Consider the following 8787-nt stretch of genomic DNA (forward strand, 5'->3'; position numbering starts at 1 on the left):
GAACACACAGACAGGAAGTGCCTTCAATGTTGACGACTAACAACACCGGCGGGAAACGTCAACATCCAACGATGAAGATCAACCCTCTGGTGTGAAACGTCAAACTCCAGCCGAGACGACGAATCGTTGGTTTCCTTGAACGACTACAGTGGTTCCATCAAGTGATGAGTTCATTGTAGTGTCTGATCAATGTTCCTGAACTACAGGTTCTTATGTGTGAACTGGACCAACTGGTTCTGGTGTTCTGGACTAAAATAAAAGGTCCAATATCTTCAATGCGATGATCATTTATTTGAAGGAAAAAACGAAATACTTTCCAAATAACAGTCACAATAACCAAGAAGAAAAGAATGAAAGTTGTCACAGAAACAAACACATGTGTGTCTCCTTCACAAACACCTGACGCTCAAATACCTGCTCCCGTCTCTGACTGCGCCACCCAGTGGACAAATAAGAAACTGAATTGATTCAACATAGAATCACTTTATTATGATGATGTTTCTGTGTTTTTATTCTTCCTGTGTGGACAGAAGGATATTTGATTTCAATGTTCAATCATTTTTATCCAGAAACAGAAAAAAACAACATATTTTATTTTCTTAAAGGTAAAACTTATTTCATTCTTTCTTCTAAGAGGAGACAGGACTGGGCGACCAAGCTTTACTTTACAAGCAACATCTTTCTAAACTTTTCATAGTTGATCTGTTCGTCTCCATCAACATCTGCTTCTCTGATCATCATCTCCACCTCCTCACGTGTTACTACAACACCCGCGCTCATCATATAGTGACGCAGTTCATCTGTGCTGAGGTTTCCGTCCATATTGTTGTCAGATAATCGGAATACAATAAAGATTTCAGCCTTTTTTTCTGTTTCCATTTTTCTCTCCATCATCGTCAGAAACTCTGTGAAGTTGATGGTTCCATCACCGCCGGCCTCAACGTCGTTGATCATGTCTTGCAGCTCAGCCTCTGTGGGGTTCTGACCCAGTGACCTGATGACGGAACCAAGTTCTTCGTTGGTGATGATGTCGTCGCCATCCTTGTCAAACAAGGAGAAAGTGTCCTTGAACTCTGTGATCTGTTCCTCTGTTAGTTGCTGAGTCATGTCAGAGTCTGTTCGTCCTTCAGAAGGAAAGAAATGATAATAAACATGTTTAATATTATTTCATAAGAAATTAAACTAATATCGTACAATTGTGATCAACTTGTATCAAATACTATATAAAGTTACCTGCACACAAGGATCCAATCAAAGCTGCCAGAAATAGAAACTGATATTTTCCCATCATGCTTCAGTTCGTGGAGAGAAATGTTGACTTCTGTGCTGCGACGGCTCTGGTACCAGAGTGAAGAACATCAGTGAAGAACATCAGTGAAGAACATCAGTGAAGAACATCAGTGAAGAACATCAGTGAAGAACATCAGTGAAGAACATCAGTGCCGTCAGAATATTGAAGGGTTTCATTTGTACTTAAAATATTGAAAGGTTGAAATAATTTCAATTATTCAATATTTGTAATATTTTAATTTCAATTATTCAATGTTTGTTATATTTTAAATTCAATATTTAAAACAATTTGAATCATTTTAAATTTCAAAACAAAGTTGACACTTTGTCATGTCAAAAAATATTGAATAATTGAAATAAAAATATGACCAAAAGGATTCTTGCTAGGACTTGTTGTTAATATGTCATGATGATCAGCTCAGTCATAATGATGGAGATTGAGGGCCTTTTGTTGAGCCTGAAGCCAACGTCCTCCAGGAGCCTTGTGGTGGATCTGGCTACAAAATATTGAAGAATGGAAATGAATTCATCCTTTCAATATTTGAACAAATAAATGAAACCATTCAATATTCTGATGGCACTGATGTTCTTCCTACCAGAGCGACTGAACTGGTTGGACCGGATCGGGGCGTGTCAGGGTCATGTCTGCAGGGTCAGAGTTCAACCTTGAGAATTCACATTAACACAAAGACGAACAACTTTTTCTCTGATATTTCAGCTCCTCGTGTGTCAAGTTGATGGATGTTCACGACTCACTGTGACCTCAGGAGATCACATGAAGACCTTGATGACTTAAACCTTCAGAAATCCCATGACTGTCGACCCTGTATGAGCTCATGTTTGCAGAGAGACTAATGATCTGCTCACAGTTGTTGGTTGAGATGTTGTGAGTCGACACTGATGATGCTGTGATGACGTCACTCACTCTATGAAGAAGAAGTTCTGGATGTAAAAACTTAAACAAACACAAATCCATCAGTTCTTTGTTAAATGTTACATTTATTGATCTAATTCATGTCTATTGTTTCATAACGTGACCAACTCCTTCAAAATAAAACACACTTGGATTTAAATGAATTCTAATCATTGAAGTGAAAGTTCAACTAAAGCTGGTATTTAATCCATGTTGGACTTTTATTCACTATATTATTACGATGTTTCTGTGTTTTTTATTCTCCCTGTGTGGACAGAAGGAAATTTGATTTCAATGTTCAATCATTTATATACAGAAACAGAAAAAAAACAAGACATTTTAATTTCTAATAAGTAGTTAAAACTTCTTTCATTCGTTCTTCTTAGAGGAGACAAGTCTGGGCGACCAAGCTTTACTTTACATCGTAAGCCTTCTAAACTCTACACTCATCAGCTTCAGCTCCTCACCTGTTAATTCAACCCCGCGATCAAAATAGCTCGATGCAGCTCAGCCTCTGTGGGGTTCTGACCCAGTGAACATCAGTGAAGAACATCAGTGAAGAACATCAGTGAAGAACATCAGTGAAGAACATCAGTGAAGAACATCAGTGAAGAACATCAGTGAAGAACATCAGTGAAGAACATCAGTGAAGAACATCAGTGAAGAACATCAGTGAAGAATATCAGTGAAGAACATCAGTGAAGAATATCAGTGAAGAACATCAGTGAAGAACATCAGTGAAGAACATCAGTGAAGAACATCAGTGAAGAACATCAGTGAAGAACATCAGTGAAGAACATCAGTGAAGAATATCAGTGAAGAACATCAGTGAAGAACATCAGTGAAGAACATCAGTGAAGAACATCAGTGAAGAACATCAGTGAAGAACATCAGTGAAGAACATCAGTGAAGAACATCAGTGAAGAACATCAGTGAAGAATATCAGTGAAGAACATCAATGAAGAACATCAGTGAAGAACATCAGTGAAGAACATCAGTGAAGAACATCAGTTAAGAATATCAGTGAAGAACATAAGTGAAGAACATCAGTGAAGAACATCAGTGAAGAATATCAGTGAAGAACATCAGTGAAGAACATCAGTGAAGAATATCAGTGAAGAACATCAGTGAAGAACATCAGTGAAGAACATCAGTGAAGAACATCAGTGAAGAACATCAGTGAAGAACATCAGTGAAGAACATCAATGAAGAACATCAATGAAGAACATCAGTGAAGAACATCAGTGAAGAACATCAGTGAAGAACATCAGTGAAGAACATCAGTGAAGAACATCAGTGAAGAACATCAATGAAGAACATCAGTGAAGAACATCAGTGAAGAACATCAGTGAAGAACATCAGTGAAGAACATCAGTGAAGAACATCAGTGAAGAACATCAATGAAGAACATCAGTGAAGAACATCAGTGAAGAACATCAGTGAAGAACATCAGTGAAGAACATCAGTGAAGAAGAACATCAGTGAAGAACATCAGTGAAGAACATCAGTGAAGAACATCAGTGAAGAACATCAGTGAAGAACATCAATGAAGAAAATCAGTGAAGAACATCAGTGAAGAACATCAGTGAAGAACATCAGTGAAGAACATCAGTGAAGAACATCAGTGAAGAACATCAGTGAAGAACATCAGTGAAGAACATCAATGAAGAACATCAGTGAAGAACATCAGTGAAGAACATCAGTGAAGAACATCAGTGAAGAACATCAATGAAGAACATCAGTGAAGAACATCAGTGAAGAACATCAGTGAAGAACATCAGTGAAGAACATCAGTGAAGAACATCAGTGAAGAATATCAGTGAAGAACATCAGTGAAGAACATCAGTGAAGAACATCAGTGAAGAACATCAGTGAAGAACATCAGTGAAGAACATCAGTGAAGAACATCAGTGAAGAACATCAGTGAAGAACATCAGTGAAGAACATCAGTGAAGAATATCAGTGAAGAACATCAGTGAAGAACATCAGTGAAGAACATCAGTGAAGAACATCAGTGAAGAACATCAGTGAAGAACATCAGTGAAGAACATCAGTGAAGAACATCAGTGAAGAACATCAGTGAAGAACATCAGTGACAGACCCGGTTCGACAAAAACGAACAACTTTTTTTCTGATAATTCAGCTCCAAGTGTCGAGTTGATGGATGTTCACGACTCACTGCGACCTCTCAGGACGAGACACGAAGACATTGATGACTTAAACCTTCAGAAAATATCCCATCACTGTATGATGACATGTTTGCAGAGAAACTAATGCGCTGCTCACAGTTGTTCATTGAGCTGTTTTGAGTCTATGTTGCTTTCAAGTCAAGTGTTTATCGCAGGCCTTTGGTTTCATGATCAACATGAAGCCAAAGAAACTTCTCTCTCTGAGAAAGTTGAGCAGTAATGATAACCAGGGATGGTTCGTTGACTCCGTAGAGAGTTTCTTGACGATCATCCAGACAGACAAGCAAGTGATGAGTTAATTGTAGGGTCTGAACAATGTTCCTGAACTACAGGTTCTTATGTGTGAACTGGACCAACTGGTTCTGGTGTTCTGGACTAAAATAAAAGGTCCAATATCTTCAATGCGATGATCATTTATTTGAAGGAAAAAACCAAATACTTTCCAAATAACAGTCACAATAACCAAGAAGAAAAGAATGAAAGTTGTCACAGAAACAAACACATGTGTGTCTCCTTCACAAACACCTGACGCTCAAATACCTGCTCCCGTCTCTGACTGCGCCACCCAGTGGACAAATAAAGAAACTGAATTGAATCAACATAAAATCACTTTATTATGATGTTTCTGTGTTTTTATTCTTCTGTGTGGACTGAAGGAAATTTGATTTCAATGTTTAATATCATTATACAGAAACAGAATGATTAAATAAATATTTTTCTTCATAAAAAGTGAGTTTAAGGTTTGGATTTTTCTTTCTTTCTTCCAAGAGGAGACAGGACTGGGCGAGCAAGCCTCACTTTTCAGTCATCGTCTTTAAAAACTCTTCATAGTTGACTCGTTCATCTCCATCAACATCTGCTTCTCTGATCATCATCTCCACCTCCTCACGCGTTACCTTCTCCTCCATGTAGGTCATGAAGTCGTGCAGCTCATCAGCGTCCAGGTGTCCGTCCACATTCTTGTCCAGTTTCGGGAACGCCCCGAGGATTTGCTCTTTTTTGTCCGTTTCCATTTTTCTCTCCATCATCGTCAGAAACTCTGTGAAGTTGATGGTTCCATCACCGCCGGCGTCAACGTCGTTGATCATGTCTTGCAGCTCAGCCTCTGTGGGGTTCTGACCCAGTGACCTGATGACGGAACCAAGTTCTTCGTTGGTGATGATGTCGTCGCCATCCTTGTCAAACAAGGAGAAAGTGTCCTTGAACTCTGTGATCTGTTCCTCTGTTAGTTGCTGAGTCATGTCAGAGTCTGTTCGTCCTTCAGAAGGAAAGAAATGATAATAAACATGTTGTTGATTATTTACAACATCGTGTTGATATTCATTATCACTTGTTGTTGTTACTTTACTGACTTCTTTATTTGCACATTTGAAAACAAATCTGTCATAAACTTTACTGACTCATTTTCTTCTACTTGTTTTATACTAAATGTAAAATAAAGTATAAAATACTTTTCTCTCTCATGTCGTCAATATTCTTCATTTAAACTGGATTTTCTTTCAAGGAAACTTCTTTAGTCGAGAAAGAAGTGATTGAAGTTGGATCTTAACAACTCGAAATGATTGATGGATCCAGAGCGACATGTCATCCTCTGATCCTTATCCTACTATCAACGCCACCTTCATTCAAATCTGTTCCTCGTGGATTTTTCTCTCAAACAAACTTGAAACGCGAGCCGTGATGAAGAAGGATGTTCTTGTAACATCTGACGATGATGCAAATTCAACTTTTACAATATAAATATTGTATCAAATACTATATAAAGTTACCTGCACACAAGGATCCAATCAAAGCTGCCAGAAATAGAAAGTGATATTTTCCCATCATGCTTCAGTTCGTGGAGAGAAATGTTGACTTCTGTGCTGCGACGGCTCTGGTACCAGAGTGAAGAACATCAGTGAAGAACATCAGTGAAGAACATCAGTGAACGACCCGGTTGGACTGGAGAGAGGCGTGTCGGTGAAGGACATGTCTGCAGGGGTTAGATGTTTGGATGACAAGTACACAACATAACAACTTAACACAAAAACCAACAACTTGTTCACTCATGGTTCAATTTTCTTTTTCTATTTTGTTCAAGTTTCTTATCATAACAAAGTTATGACAAAACTTATCTCAAAACACTTCTCAGTTTGACTGACAACTAGTGGAGAAAAGAAAAACAGCAACTCAACAATGAGTGAATCACAGTGTGACACTAGAAAAACTTCCCTTTAGAAGAAACCTGGAGCAGAACCAGACTCATTGTTGACTCCTGCTGCGACCGGCTGTGGACGGGGGGTTGACACATGGATGGAGAGATCTATCTATCTCTCTCTCATCTGTTTATCTACAAATCACACCTTAGATCGTAGATCAAAGAACGAAGCAAGACACACCCGGGAAAGGGGGGCTGAAGACGGAAGAGAAAATAACCCCCTCCTGAGAACATTTGAATGATTAGATTACAAGAAAACAAATTAGGATGTCTCTCTACGGGGGATCGATGACACAGGGAACTTGAAAGGACCATTTGGCCGGAAATAGACGACCTTCTGGACGGGAAATTTGCCTTAAATATAGCGATGTTTCTACAGATCGAGACCTTTTTCTGCTCGGGGCTATTGACCTGATCTTCCATCCATCCATCCATCCATCCATCCATCCATCCATCCATCCATCCATCCATCCATCCATCCATCCATCCATCCATCCATCCATCCATCCATCCATCCATCCATCCATCCATCCATCCATCCATCCATCCATCCATCCATCCATCCATCCATCCATCCATCCATCCATCCATCCATCCATCCATCCATCCATCCATCCATCCATCCATCCATCCATCCATCCATCCATCCATCCATCCATCCATCCATCCATCCATCCATCCATCCATCCATCCATCCATCCATCCATCCATCCATCCATCCATCCATCCATCCATCCATCCATCCATCCATCCATCCATCCATCCATCCATCCATCCATCCATCCATCCATCCATCCATCCATCCATCCATCCATCCATCCATCCATCCATCCATCCATCCATCCATCCATCCATCCATCCATCCATCCATCCATCCATCCATCCATCCATCCATCCATCCATCCATCCATCCATCCATCCATCCATCCATCCATCCATCCATCCATCCATCCATCCATCCATCCATCCATCCATCCATCCATCCATCCATCCATCCATCCATCCATCCATCCATCCATCCATCCATCCATCCATCCATCCATCCATCCATCCATCCATCCATCCATCCATCCATCCATCCATCCATCCATCCATCCATCCATCCATCCATCCATCCATCCATCCATCCATCCATCCATCCATCCATCCATCCATCCATCCATCCATCCATCCATCCATCCATCCATCCATCCATCCATCCATCCATCCATCCATCCATCCATCCATCCATCCATCCATCCATCCATCCATCCATCCATCCATCCATCCATCCATCCATCCATCCATCCATCCATCCATCCATCCATCCATCCATCCATCCATCCATCCATCCATCCATCCATCCATCCATCCATCCATCCATCCATCCATCCATCCATCCATCCATCCATCCATCCATCCATCCATCCATCCATCCATCCATCCATCCATCCATCCATCCATCCATCCATCCATCCATCCATCCATCCATCCATCCATCCATCCATCCATCCATCCATCCATCCATCCATCCATCCATCCATCCATCCATCCATCCATCCATCCATCCATCCATCCATCCATCCATCCATCCTACCATCCATCCATCCATCCATCCATCCATCCATCCATCCATCCATCCATCCATCCATCCATCCATCCATCCATCCATCCATCCATCCATCCATCCATCCATCCATCCATCCATCCATCCATCCATCCATCCATCCATCCATCCATCCATCCATCCATCCATCCATCCATCCATCCATCCATCCATCCATCCATCCATCCATCCATCCATCCATCCATCCATCCATGACAACCATCCATCCATCCATCCATCCATCCATCCATCCATCCATGCTTCCTTAAACGTGACCCGAGTTATTACCTGATGGTCAGACTAGATTGAATTCTGAGGAGAGACAATAACGTTTAAAGTCCGTCCACGAGAACAACTGTGAGAAATGACTCCAGTACAGAGTTGAAGGTGTGATTGAAGCTGTCGTGAACAACATGCCAACAACAATCCTCACTGGATCTGACTGGATCTTCAGGCTGGTCCAGAACTCATGCAACTGACACAAGAATTTATAAAATGCACCAGGAAGACAATTTTGACGTCAAAACTGGTGCTTAAGTCCCACACACACCGTAACATGAGACGGAAACACACATTGATACTCGTAGCATGAGATCTGTACACGTACGTATTT

General features: G+C 40.7%; 2 pseudogenes; both read right to left on the bottom strand.

Moving 5' to 3' along the window:
- Positions 1-660: 660 nt before the first annotated feature.
- LOC148060037 (uncharacterized) lies at positions 661-1107 on the bottom strand (annotated as a pseudogene).
- A 4032-nt stretch (positions 1108-5139) lies between these two features.
- Positions 5140-5633, bottom strand: LOC148060038 (calmodulin-alpha pseudogene; annotated as a pseudogene).
- Positions 5634-8787: the final 3154 nt, after the last annotated feature.

Source organism: Callionymus lyra, chromosome 18, assembly GCF_982586985.1.
Source record: "Callionymus lyra chromosome 18, fCalLyr1.hap1.1, whole genome shotgun sequence".
In the NCBI taxonomy this organism is placed as follows: Eukaryota; Metazoa; Chordata; class Actinopteri; order Syngnathiformes; family Callionymidae; genus Callionymus; species Callionymus lyra.